At 40.3% G+C, this 14,292-nt stretch overlaps 1 non-coding gene across 1 annotated transcript; it reads left to right on the top strand.

Annotated features, from left to right (window-relative positions):
• The first annotated feature begins 8,112 nt into the window (after window positions 1–8,112).
• On the top strand, window positions 8,113–8,181 carry TRNAA-UGC (transfer RNA alanine (anticodon UGC)). Its single transcript has one exon. It is a non-coding gene; the product is annotated as a tRNA-Ala (tRNA).
• Window positions 8,182–14,292: the final 6,111 nt, after the last annotated feature.

Raw genomic sequence — 14,292 nt, 5'->3', positions numbered from 1 at the left:
CTCTGTTAAAGGGGCAGGGCATTTCCCCCCAGGTTTTTGGCCACCCCAGTTGCATACAGAAAGCCCCTGGCTCAATTCCTGGATCTTCCCTCAAGGGCCTTGCATAGCAGGCATTGGTAAATTCCTATGCCATTAGAGCAAACCATGCTGCATTAGATTAACCAATGCCTGACTCAGTATAAGACAGTTTTACATGTAGGGCATAAACTGGCTCAATTGCCTATCCCATATCTCCTAGGTAAGATTCATTTCCATCCTACCCATGTGTGTTACTATTTCTAGGATAACTACACATCTCCCCTTTCCTCTTAATTTGCAACAGAAAATCTGTTTTTTGTACAAAACAAAAATGTGCAGGTAGCCATCTAAGTTATGTTTGAATCAAATAGGCAATGCATGCATATTACATACTACATGCATATTAATGCTCCAAATAGACACTCTTTATAGAACCAAAACATCTCCGTAAAAACATCCATGTTTCTCATATCACTGCTAAACTGTTTCAGAAAACTGGTCAAATTCTTAATTCATTAAATGGAGTGAGAATACATCAGTAGATCAAGACAGCCTGGAAAAAAGTTGTCAAGGGCCTTTCCCTCAGAAATCAGAACATTTGTTTGTATGTCTTCATATATTTTTTATTCCCCATCCACGGTTTTAGTTATTGATGAATAATTGCAACAAAAAGTGCACAATGTCTTATCTAGCTAGGTGAATGCAAGCATGCTGGAAGCTGAAGCATATCCTTTTAAAGAAAATCCCCTTGAGCAAAGATGCATGAAATTGTGTGATTGTGCGTGTCTTTCTGGTGGGAAACAAATGAATAGTATTCATGGTTTATACAAAGCTGCCACAGTTGTGCATCAAGACAGCCACTTAACATGATCTTCTGCAAGCCACAGAGTGCCTCCAAGTGAATGATCATATTTTGTTCCTTATCAATATTCCGATGCTAATAATTAGTATTTTTCCTTCACTTTAGTGTAAATGCTAGCACCTATCTACTGCTTTCTTGAGAGCCTTCCTCCCCAGACATATCTGAAGCAAGGCAGCCTGCTTTGTGCATAGAGTTGTCTCCTTCACATCCACCACTATGAAAGGAGAAACCAACCAAACTGGGAGCTCTGTATGTGCTTTGAAGTGCATAGGTTCTGAGGCTCAGAAGGGGATTCTATGTTTCTACAACTGGGCATCATGATCCTGAATAGTCTCATGTCTATTGTGACATGGGAGAAACATTTAACAGTGACATTTTAAAAAATGGCTAAAATCTGATACATTTATCACATTCAAAAGCATCAGGTTCAAAAGGAAATGAATGACATTGTCTTCCATAATATTATATGTGCTGCTTCTTTTTTTAAAAAACCTAAAAACAGATTCTCAGATTTGATTTGTGCCCCAGCTCATAATTTTGCAACACAACATGTTTTACAACACAACGCTTGTTTAAAAAAGCATTGTGGTGAAGGTGTGGAATTGTGGTGGGGGGCAGTGGAATGTACTGTATTAATCTCCTTAAGCTGAGTGGGGGGCTTAATTTCTGCCTGGGTCCAGAGACACAATGTGTTTAATAATTTTGTTTAAAAGAAACTTTTCTATGATAAAACTTTCTGAAAGGTACTTCCAACATATTTTCTTCAGTACACTGATACAACCAAGAATTATAATTTGTGACACAGTACTTTCTGCAAAACCCTTCTTTCCTTGAGATAAAAATGGTTCAAATTCCCTGACCAAAATTTCCTTGTCATCCCCCACCCCAATACAGCAGAAAGAATGCTATATTTCTATAGAAATAGAATTTCTATTTCTTCACCACAGTTTGTTTAGAATGCCCATGCCACAGTTAATGCGAAGAAACAATAAAGGATAGTGCCTCTGAGCATGTGCAAAGTACCATTCCTTACTGAGCAGTCACACCACGGTTCATTCTACAGCTGTGGAATTTCAGGCAGGTCTCTGAGGCAGGAATCCTCTGTCTTTGGAGTTTAACTACTGGTTCAATGAGAAATTATTTTTGAGCCTTGTCCCAAATTACTGGTAAACAAGTTTACTCCTCTCATTCCAGACACATGAGGTGTATGTCTGCAGAAAAGGTAGAGAATGCAAGCGGTAGCCTCCATCTGCAGCAAATGGTTATCAGTTTCAGTCTGGTATAAGCAATTGCCTGGGGCAGCTTAGTGTGCATGGTTTAAATGTGGCGCACAGCAAGCAGAAAATAGCCACAATTTACACACATCACAGGCAAGTCAGAAGAATGTTGGATGGGTCTTTAAATCTGATGCCGCCTACTTAGGGAAGTTTTAGCGGGGCAGCAGAAGAAGCAACCTAGCAAGTAATGTGTATATATAACAGGACGTTTTAGGCTCACAACAAAGCGCTTGTTAATCACTGGGGGCTCTGCAAGAAAGAGGAGGGGGGAAGTATCTGGCTATTTAAATGAAAAATGACTTTTCTCTGCAATCACGTCCTGTCAATAAAGTGCTTATTTTCTGACATGTCAATTAGGTGATTCAAAAGCCAGATGACCGTTGCCTTCCATTTAGTACCTCTCAGCTGGGTTAAATGCCTTAAGTGTTTACCCTTTATGACCAGTGGCATGTATCTGGTCTTAGTCAAGCTGTGCTCTGCGTGACATGTTTGCCTATAAGGTTCTCTCTCTCTCTCTCTGTAATGTTAACCATTATTGTCAGATTCTGAGAGAAACGGCAGGACTAGGACAGTGTTTTTGCTGACAGCGCTGGGCGCGGCTTTGTTTTACAGTGGAGCGGGGTCGAAATATGGAACAGATGAGAAGCATTCTCATGGATTTAGGCAGCCTGTAATTTAAAGGGCTGTCACTAAACAGGATCATGTATCTGTATTTGGGACTTCAAAGGGAACCTCAGCAGTGGAAGGCCAGTAATTAACACAGAACATTTTATCCAAGATCTGAAGCCATTTTAAAAGATCTGATTACATGCATTATTGTAATGAAATTAATCTTTTTTTTAAAAACACACATACAGCTTTGGGTGTGATCTTTGGATATAGCCAGATGTTGCTGGAGCTAAAACTTGCCAACAGTTTATTGTCTATAGATTTCTATGGTGTCAAGCCCCTTCCTCCAGTCCAAAAATACTTACACCGGCAGATAATCATTAATCTTTAAAATCTTGGGTGTGATCCTTAGTAGGCAGGCCAGATTTGGCTGGATCTATACTTTCTCAGCCACAGGCTCTGATGGTGTCATCTTCCACATTCAACCTGAAACATTTGTATTGGACACTGTGCCTAAGGGAGGCGCCATAGCTCAGTAACAGAGAGCATACTTTACGTGACCAAGGTCTCCGAGTTTACTTCTTGGCATATCCAGTTACACAAATCTGTATTAGAACCACTGGGAGAAATCTTCTGCCTGAGATCTTGGAGAACTTACTGTCGGCATAAATAGGATGGGCTTAGACAGACCCATACTCTGTCCTAGGGCAAAGAAGCCTTGTATACATTCACGTATTCCTGGAGAACATTATTACATTGCTGGTATAACAATCCCATCAGCAGAATCCAAAGGCCCATGCTAAGGGGTCCATATACACAGTGAAGCTTCTAAGGCTCCTCTTTTTTAAAAAACAAATTATTTATATACAAGAATAATAAACAAGTTTGCACAAAATAATGAAAAGCCAAATAAGAGTGATCCTAAAATGTGTCCTTATGTTTATACAGTGATGCATATACTGAAGAGCCTTTCCCCTGTTATTCAAGGTCTGAAAGTTTTTTGATCAAACCAGATTTGATAACTTAATCAAGCCCCACAACCTCAAGTGTTGAGCTGAAGAGTTTTTGCAATATCTTGCAAAACCCAAGCCTGCATTCAAACAAATGCACGATGCAAACATTTTTGCTATTGTACCAATATAGTTGAAGAATACCAGTTCTGCATTAAAAGGGAATCCAATTTCGACTCCATATGAGGCTCTTCTTTTGAGAAGAACCCCCACCCACCCACTCAGTTCAACTCCGGCGAGCTTCTGGTGCGGCATGAGGAGCTGCAGGCTGGAAAAAAAGGAGGACGCTCCATTGTATGTGCAGGAATACTTCAGTGCGCCTAATGGGCTTTTTGAATCCCACTCAACATTTCTGACATTTGCTGATGTACTTGTTGATAACCCCCTTCTAAAGCAAGCTTGTGCTGGTGTAGGTAGGATGTCTGAGGCTCAGGAGCAAACCCAAATTATCCGGACAGATCCCTTATCCCCAAGTAGTTGATTTTTCTGTTACTACACACACATTAACTTACATGCAACATATCCAAGATATGTAGAGTTTATTTAATTTATTGATTTGTTGAATTTGTAGTCCACTCTTCCCACAAGCATGCACCAGGCAGATCACATCAATTTAAAAGACATAAAATAAAACCGTTCTCAAATAAGGCAGTATGGTGGGGTAATAAAGATAATAGAAGAGTAAATAATCACAGGCATTTTGGCATGGTACTACAAGATCATGGAGCAGCAACACCTAAGTGTTTTTTTAAAAAAAACTCCTTCCCTTTTAAAAAAATAATGGATCACATTCTTATTATCTAATGCTAAACACACGTGCAGGGAAGTATGTTCCATTGATTTTAATAGAAAAGAGTTTCTAAATGAATGCATTTGAAATCAAGTGCTAGCTTATGAGGGTCTTTTCCACATGTTAGTCTTAAAATGTTTTTTGTATTTCTCATGTCTGTATTCTGAATATAAAGCCTACTTTGGCAAGAATGTATCATTGATTTAAATTCTATCCTCTGTTATTCAAACATGCTTGGACGTAGTCTAAAAAGGGCTTAAAGTGGAACATTGGCTAAGAGACTGAGGCTGCATTCGCATGTCACTCTAAACCTGTTTGATGATGACGAGCACGACTGGAGCTTGTTCTTCTGTTTGTGTACTTCTTCTGCATGGAATGCAATTGGAAGCTTCCTGGTCAAATTCAGATTTACCATGACATCCAACTACAGTCATCTGGAAAAAAATGGAATGCGTTTCCTGTCCCAGAACAGGATTCTAAACTTTGGTTTAATCCTAGTGTAAATCCAAAATTGTGACTCCTTTTGTGCTCCATCCATGAATGGAAGAAGGGAAAGGGAATGGAGCACAAACAAGTGACATTAGTGCCCTTCTGGATGAACAGAAGTTTGTCACTAGGACTGAACACAGCCTGGACTAAGAGCCAGGAAGTTCCAATTCAGCTTTTGTCCCCGGCAAAAACTCACTCGGTGGCATGAAGCCAGCTGTGAGCATACTGGATAAAACGAGCAACATGTAGGAAATGCACGATTGGACTGCCTGAAGTATTTTTGTTTTCTTTCCCTCTATTTTTTGAGGACTGTTGTCTTAATTCTTTTGTCATCCCCAATGTGTAGTTTGACCTTTAGTATCATTTCTAACTGTGGCATGTAAGAATAATATTGGGCTTCCTCATGAGGTGGCAGTACAGAGATAATGTTTGTTACTACTGCTGTTTACTCTTAAGTGCTAAATGCATGCTAGGTAGTAGCAGCTTGCTTTTAAATTTTCAGGACCTGCACTCTTAGAGTTGCTAACTTTCTAGCTGCCCCTTTTATATCAGTTCAATCTTCAGCAAATATCAGGTGATGTTATTAACCTCTATGCCATGAAAAGCTTCAGCTGCCCAGTTCCATACATGAAGGGTTTTTTTGCACGGTGTTATTACATTGATTCTGGCTCCTTAGTGCTTTGATTTATCCTGTCTTCAACACATTCTCTAGTGCCATTTGTTTTCGCCTTGCATTTCCCCTATTTCTTTTCCTGGTGCTTTTGGGACCACTTTTATGCCAGTATTTCCTAGTAATCAAATTTGAGTCACATTTGTATTGTTGAAAGCTTTCACGGCCGGGGAACGATGGTTGTTGTGGATTTTCCGGGCTGTATAGCTGTGGACTTGGCATTGTAGTTCCTGACTACAGGAACTCTCAGAGGTCTCTGTCTTTTGGTGCTAAACCTCTGAAGATGCCAGCCACAGCTGCTGGCGAAACATCAGGAACTACAATGCCAAGACCACGGGTATACAGCCTGGAAAATCCACAACAACCATTGAGTCACATTTGTTTGCATAAAATGTTTCCTGTGCTTTTGTTGGTTCCTCCCACTTCCTGTCCACTTTCTTCTGGAACAACCTTGCCCTCTCTTTCCCCCATCTCAGGATTTTTTTTGCCATGGCCATTTGGTTCCTTGCATTTGCACACTGCTTAGGCAGGTTTGTGTGCTCACTGGCAATGTAATGACCTTGCCAACAGGTGTGCTGACATCACTTCCTGTGAGCCAAGAATTGATATCATCATGTCACTGTTGAAGCCATGGTTTGGGGGCAAAAACTATAGAGTTTTGCCCCCAAACCAGAGCAATTCTGGTGGGCCAGCTACATGATGATGTCACTTTCAGAAATGATATCATTATATTCTCACAAGCAAGCAAACAAGCTGGTTAAGTGCCCCCCCCCAGTCGCTGGGAGAACTCACAACCCTGTCACTGCTCTTCTGACCACGCAGCCTTCAGTCTTTGCTTTTGTGTTTGCTTTCTTCATGTGCCCCAACCCTCCTTTCCCTCCAAATAAAGGAGTTTTTTCTTGCATAGGTAAGTTAATTTTTAATTATTTTCAAAAACCTTGACATCCAGCATGCCCCTCCCCCTTCACTATGATTAATTTTTGTGGGAATTTGGTTTTTCGATGGGTCTGGCTGTATTTGTTAATATTTTCAGTTCTGATGGGGACTTTTGCAGAGCACCCCCACCTTGGCCCACTTCATTGTTCTCAGCCTGCTGATGACATTTGCCTACCTAAACATTAAGTATCAGTCACTTGAAAGCAATTAATGGGATGGGGGAGGAACAGACTCCTCTCCATTTGCCTGCTGTTTGTCAACAGGAGAACTTTTGAAAATGAGGGCTGCTTCCACACCACTCACCTTCATCCAGAACACTGCGCAACGTCGCGAAAAAAATGCGGAAGATAGCGTCTTCTCGCGCGAGTTTTGTGCAACTGTGCAAAACTCGTGCAAGAAGATGCTATCATCTGCATTTTTTTCACGACATTGTGCAGTGTTCTGGATGAAGGTGAGTAGTGTGGAAATGGCCCAGTTTGCAGCTCCAAATGTTCAAATAATGGGGTGTATCTTTGTGTGGAGGTCATTTTCCACAGGGATAATATAACAATTCTCATGCACGTGCATGCCAAGATCCTCTTCTAGTGCATGCACAACTAAAAGGAAAAAAAGTGGGGAGTTGACTCAGTTGAGCTGTGATGACACCAATGACAACAGTACCCAAAATCCTGATGTTTTAAGACATGTCTGCAAGAAAATAAACTGATGTAGCACCAGGAAAAATGTGCTGTGGAGCCCCTGTGCTCAACTTGATTCTGATGTTAGGGGACTGCCTGTTAAGAAAAGCAGGAATGAGTCATGTGCCCTGAAAAGGCTCAAGTCTCCATTAAAGGGACAGGACGTTTTTCTTCCTTCCTGTGAGTAACCATGCCCACAGTGAAAGTGTCAGTTTTGATCTTTTATAACTATATTCTAATGATATTCTGTATGCAATTAAGAAAGCAAACACTGTAAAAGCAGGACAGTTGTTAAAGCTAAACTGGTGCAATAGGCCAACCAAACAATGAGCCAGACTTCCAAACTCAATAGGCAGTCTAATTGCTTTGAGTGGGTTAACAGAATCCCCCTAAGCAAGCACAGGCAAGTCAGTATTCTCCCATTTACAGGCTAGAGCAGGCTAGATAATGTAATGTAATTGCTGCCTGAACCTCTTGGCAGAAACTTTAATGTCTTACATGCACATTAGAAACCTAACGGAGTCAGAATACTGAAATGGTAGCACCAAAATCCCAGGAAATAAATAAGAAGCTTGACTTGAATGGGAGCCATTATTTGCTACAAGCACATTCAGATGAATTCAGAGATTAAAAAAAAATCTGTTGAGTATTTGGTTAGAAATAATATAAATCATAGTAAAAGAAAAAAAATCAGAATGCCCTAAACATACTACCTGGTTCCATCATCATAATTCTTTTACCAACTCCAAAGAATACAATTTATGCTTGGGAAGGGCTGTGGCTTAGTGGTAGAGCCTTTGCTTTGCATGCAGAAGGTCCCAGGTTCAATCCCTGGCATCTCCAGTTGAAAGGATTGGGTCGGTGGTAATGTGAAAGACCTCTGCCTAAGACCCTGGAGAGCAGCTGCAAGTCTATCTAGACAATACTGACTTTGATGGACTGATACTTTGATTCAGTTCAAGGTATCTGTGTGTGTTCATGTGTTCATAGAATGATAGTTTCTCATTTAGATACCAAGTTCAGGGAACAAACATCTTTTTCTGTTAGTTTAAGCCCTTCTAGATAATAATTCCACCACACTGCCTACCACTAGAGGTGGGCATGAACCAAAATACAAACCAAAATTCATCACCAACTGGGATGGTTTGTGGTTCAGCAAAGCCTATTTCTGATGAACAGCCATGAACTTTAGGCCGGTTCATTTGGTTTGTTTTTCGGTTCGTCACTGCAGACAGCCTGGCGCCCATCAATCAGTTTCTTGGGCAATGGGAAGGGAATGGGCTTTCTACAGCCACAGAAGTGACCTTCTGCTGTCCTGGAAGTGATGTTTTCACGAACCAAATGAACTGGTTCGTGAACCGAAGCATGTTCATGAAAGTTCATGGTTTGTGGTTCGTGAAACGCGATGAACCACGAACCGCACAGTTCAGTATTTTCCCAGTTCATGCCCACCTCTACCTACCACCTATTTTTGCACAAAATGTATAGTAAAGTCCACTCTTTCAGTTTCCCTTGGCAGGGTGATAGACATGGCCAGGCCTAGTAATACACCCTTGGCAAAGTGATATACCTGGCAGGATCATCTGTAGGCGTTATCTTCCACCGATACAATAATATCTACTTATAGAACTCAGCATTGCCGAACTGAAATAAGACACTGAAAGCCTTTGCCTAGCTAAATTGTCCCAGTCCTACCTTTGGAGAATAATCCTATGAGTCAACTCATAATCCCAGTCAAATCTATTTAATAGGCTTACTCCCAGGAAAGTATTTTTAGGACTGCACGGTTTCATTGTAATGCTCCAAGTAATTCTCACATTATGTAAATCAAAGTCAGATTTCAAATATAAACTGTCAGGTCTATATGCAAGCTATAACTCTGACTACCCAACAGGAAAAAAAAAAGTGAACTAACTGAAGAATTTTTGAATAGTCACTTAAGAAATATATTCCAAATATCATTTAGTGGTGTTACAATCTCTCAGGGGTCTCATAAACTATACATACATTAAGCTTGGATACATACAAAAGGCAAAGCATCTCACAAGAATTATAATGGCAAATGCAAAGTGCCAAGTGCAAGAATTCATATGCCAATGGCAAAGAACAAAGTGCCAAGTGCTAAACTCAATAATTTTACAAAGTGCTAATGCCTGAAATTGACAAACTCGTTGTCTAACATGTAACCAAGTAATGCAAATCGTAATTACTGGAGGTACAGATGAATAAATATGATAAAGTCCAATGTTCTGTACAATGATCCAAATCCAAAAGTATGGAGTAAGCACTGAGGGGTAACTGCAACGGGAGGCCAGCAGAGTAAGCCCGTTTCACTACTTCTTCTCGGCAGTTACTTTAACACAAGGATCCTAATTCAATTCATAAATATAACAATAAATATACAATAAATATACAATAAAAATATTTAAACCAAGGAAAGCCTATGTGTACTTTCATACTTACAAATATAAGTGCAAGCAGACATTTCACATTTACTTCTCCATTAACAGCAATCATCCTCCATTTTGAGCATGTGTAATGCTGAATTACAAGCCCCAATTTAAAGGTATAACATTCCAATCTCTTAAAGAACCAGTATATTTATGAATTGAATTAGGATCCTTGTGTTAAAGTAACTACCAAGAGGAAGAAGTGAAACGGGCTTACTCTGCTGGCCTCCTGTCGCAGTTACCCCTCAGTGCTTACTCCATACTTTTGGATTTGGATCATTGTACAGAACATTGGACTTTATTATATTTATTCATCTGTACCTCCAGTAATTACGATTTGCGTTACTTGGTTACATGTTAGACAACGAGTTTGTCAATTTCAGGCATTAGCACTTTGTAAAATTATTGAGTTTAGCACTTGGCACTTTGTTCTTTGCCATTGGCATATGAATTCTTGCACTTGGCACTTTGCATTTGCCATTATACCTCTTGTGAGATGCTTTGCCTTTTGTATGTATCCAAGCTTAATGTATGTATAGTTTATGAGACCCCTGAGAGACTGTAACACCACTAAATGATATTTGGAATATATTTCTTAAGTGACTATTTAAAAATTCTTCAGTTAGTTGATCACGGCTTTTTTCCTGTTGGGTAGCTGCTTTTACTGTGATACTCTCCTTTCCACATTTAGCTACAACTCTGAGGCAGGGGCTGTAGTTTTTGGATAATGCGCATGCTTTACACATATGAAGGTCTAAGGTTCCATTTGTGTCATCTTCATTTAAATGATCCCAGGCACAGCATTGGGATATGGGGCCAGGCTGCAACATGTTTTCACCTTGGAGAGCTTCTTCTTCTTTTAAAGATATCTGAGAAACCATTAGGAAGGAAGGAAACATTTATAACACAATCCTGGGCATACTTATTCAGAAGTAAATCCAGAAATGGAAACTTAAATCAAGGAAAATGTGCATGAGATTATAGTTTAATTTTGCAATGCTATGCAGAGTTTCTCCAGTCTAATCATGTAAACCTAACCTTGTATACTCAGAGGTAAGCCCCACTGAGTATAGTAATAATAGTAATAATAATATTCGATTTATATATCACCCTTCAGGACAACTTAACACCCACTCAGAGCGGTTTACAAATGTGTTACTATTATCCTCACGACAATCGCTCTGAGGTGGGTGGGGCTGAGAGAGCTCTGAGAAGCTGTGACTGACCCACGGTCACTCAGCTGGCTTCAAGTGGAGGAGTGGGGAATCAAACCTGGTTCTCCAGATTAGAGTCCCGCACTCTTAACCACTACACCAAATTGCCTGGGATAGCCCAGGCAAGCCTGATACCCAGTCTCAGAAGCTAAGCAGGGTTAGCCTTTGTAATTGGATGGAAGACCACCAAGGAAAACCAGTATTGCTATGTAGAAACAGGCAATGGCAAATGACCTCTGTTATCTATTGCCTGGAAAACCACAGCAGGTGCCACCAGTCAGCTATGACTTGACGGCCTCTTTCCACCACCTCAGAATATTGGCTTTAAAAATGAGCTCTCTGGTTCTTCCTTCTGCTGCAGACTTGTTATCCTGGGGCAGGGGGCTTGAGGTGGTGGGGAATGCCTGACACTTGCCTGTGGATGTCATGGTTACCCAGTAAAGTTTGTTTTCAGTTGAAGGATTTCTGTGTTCTGTTCAAGAAGGGAGGAGGAGGCAGAACCGGAGAGCATGAGCATGGTGAACAAGGCACATTTGTGATTGTTATGGCAAAGTGGAGTTTAATCCCTGTGTAGTGTGACACCTTAAGGCAGCTGTCATGATTTGCCATATAAATATGTGTGTTTTATTTCTGTTCATTAATGTGTGATTTTGAATGTATGTTGCTACGGTTCAAAATTCAGGCCTCTAAGAGAAGAAAAGGAGGGGGCTGGATGGATGATTGAATTGCTTTACATTAGCTGTACCCTGGGGGAAGAGTGAAGTGCAGTTTTAGAGAGTTGTTTGTTGCAAAAGTTGGGTGTAGAAAGGGTGAGACAGAGGAAATGTGAAGTGCTGAAAAGTGAGGGAAATCTGTATGATCTTTCTTGTGGACAGTATTAGTCTAAGTGGCATCTGAGGGAATTAAGTCTTTGTGACTAGGTCTGTTCAGAATCTACAAGGTAAATGTGTACTTGACGTTCTACTAGGAAGTTAATGGTCTAAATGAAACCATTATGCTTTTGGAACTACCCTGAAACCATTACGTATAGTTCTAAATAAACTCTCTCTTTAAGTAAAACATCTATTTTATCCGGTATAAAGGATCCCTTTTTACCTCACAGCCACCCCCACATGCTGACCATTATGTAATTCTACCAAATATAATTAAGCCTTCCTATTCTGCAGGTTAAACTGAGAGAACTAAGATGAGAGCTTTTGGTTGCAGCAAAAAAGAAAGTCAAGAAGGCAGCATAATACAGGTCTTGTTAAGGTAGCAAAATGCCACAGGAGCTATAGTGAAGTAAAATGATACTCAAGATGTGCAAGACTTCTATGACTATTTGTCAATACTGTAGAGAAAAAACAGATATACTATTAATGTATAATTGCATAAAGCCAGACTACTGCGCTAATTACTTGTGAGTAAATCCCTCTACACTCAACAGGGTTTACTGCTGAATAAATAAGTTTATGATTGTGCCACAAAACTTAAAAAATATCAGTCTTTGGGATATGAAACTCTTTCAGTTAGGATGAATGCCTCCTGATATACTTGTTTGATTGCGTGGGCCTGAGCCACAGGAGGCATTACCTCTGCTTTCCTGTAAAAATGACTTCCACATTCCATGTTCCAATTACTCTGAAGGGCATACCTATGTTTCCAATAAATTCAGGCAAGGGTGGAGGCTGACTTCTAAATACTACTCTACATGTGTTTCTGATCAAACAATGAAATTTTTATGGTCAAAATAATGCTCAAAGTGGAGCCTCAATAATAGTTTAAAGCCTTTTTAATTTACATATAAACCTCAACAATTTTTTAAAAATGGAGCACCTGAATAGTCAATCCTCAATCCACATGTACTAAAACAGTCCTGCTGAAGTCAGAATGACTTTTCTGGAACGAGGACTTACAAGATAAACATCTTCATTTTCAGCTGAATATTTATATCTAAATATTTAGATACAGTTATGTGTATTTTGAAGACTGAAAATCCTCACCTATCTTACAGGGTTGTTCTGAGGATATGTAAGCCACCTTGGGTCCCCATTGCGGAGAAAGGTGGGCTTTATACAACCCTTCATAGCAATTGCTTACATTTCACTCCAAGCATAATACAATCTTCTTTAGTTAAAGAAAGCAGCATGCCCAGCAAACTTTGGGACTGAGTCTGCTTTATATGGATCTTTCTTATTTGCCCAGGGAGAATCCACCCCTTGGTTCTTGTCTAAGGATGCTGGCAGGGCCGCCTGAAGAAGGAGACAGCAGCCGCTAGCATCTAGAGGACTGTGGAGAAGGACATTCTCACCACCACCACCCCACACTCAAAAACACCTCCTTCTGCCATTACAGCTAATTCATTGTATGATTTAAATTTTCAGTTCTGAATTGTTTAAATTTGCTTTGACTGTAAATTACCTTGTTATGGCTGAAAGTATAGTGCATAAAAAGGTTTTGTTGAGCCCATTGTGCAGCATCCTGGGTAATGAGAGTTAGCAAGGGAGGAACATTTAGGCTACAATAATAAACCACTTTCCTAGGAGTAAGTCCCATTTAATATAATGGTAATAATTTCCAAGTATACCCATGTAGGATCACTGCGCTTTTGAATTGTGGTATTTCTAGATTGCACTTATATCAAATCTTTCAAAGAGGCTCAAACAACTAAAGTGAGTAATAAAAGTAATAAAACAGAATCAGCAACCAACAGGTATGTTTTCATTTACTTCTGAAAGAACACAAGAGGTCAGACTAAGTGGACATGCAGGGGGAATATATTCCTCAACAGTGGTGCAGAGGGAGCCTGCTTTCAATGGATGCAGGAAGGTTCATATGGATGGGTTAAAGCACCTCCCAGTAAGTAACTCAAAACATTGGAGGGAGGGGTTAGGGACACAGCACATGGGTCCAACACCCTTTTTTTACATTACAGGGATTTTCTGCAATAATCCAACATAAGAATGAGGGAGGGAGATAGAGAGCTGGCCACTGGGAGGATAGTGGGTTCCTCCAGGTGAGAAAGAAAGGATACCTTGTGCCCACCCTGATGACTGTCATTGACATCCAGTATATGGGCATAATTGCTTGGATTTGGCTTGACTTCTGGGCTGCCAATATAACCTTCAAACCAGTGCCCAGGTCTCCCTGTGTACTCTAAATAAGTATTTTGTCTCCTGATGCTTGGCACTGTCAGGTGGACCAGCTGTGACCAATGCTTATCTTGTGAAAGAGGATGAGTCCTTTGCTGGTAGGTGAAACTAATGTTTCATTGAAAAAACAACTTCATGCCAGATTCCTTCCATGTGTGC

Source organism: Eublepharis macularius, chromosome 7, assembly GCF_028583425.1.
Source record: "Eublepharis macularius isolate TG4126 chromosome 7, MPM_Emac_v1.0, whole genome shotgun sequence".
Classification (NCBI taxonomy): Eukaryota; Metazoa; Chordata; class Lepidosauria; order Squamata; family Eublepharidae; genus Eublepharis; species Eublepharis macularius.
Note: the sequence above shows the minus strand (reverse complement) of the source record. Positions and strands in the feature narration are given on the sequence as shown.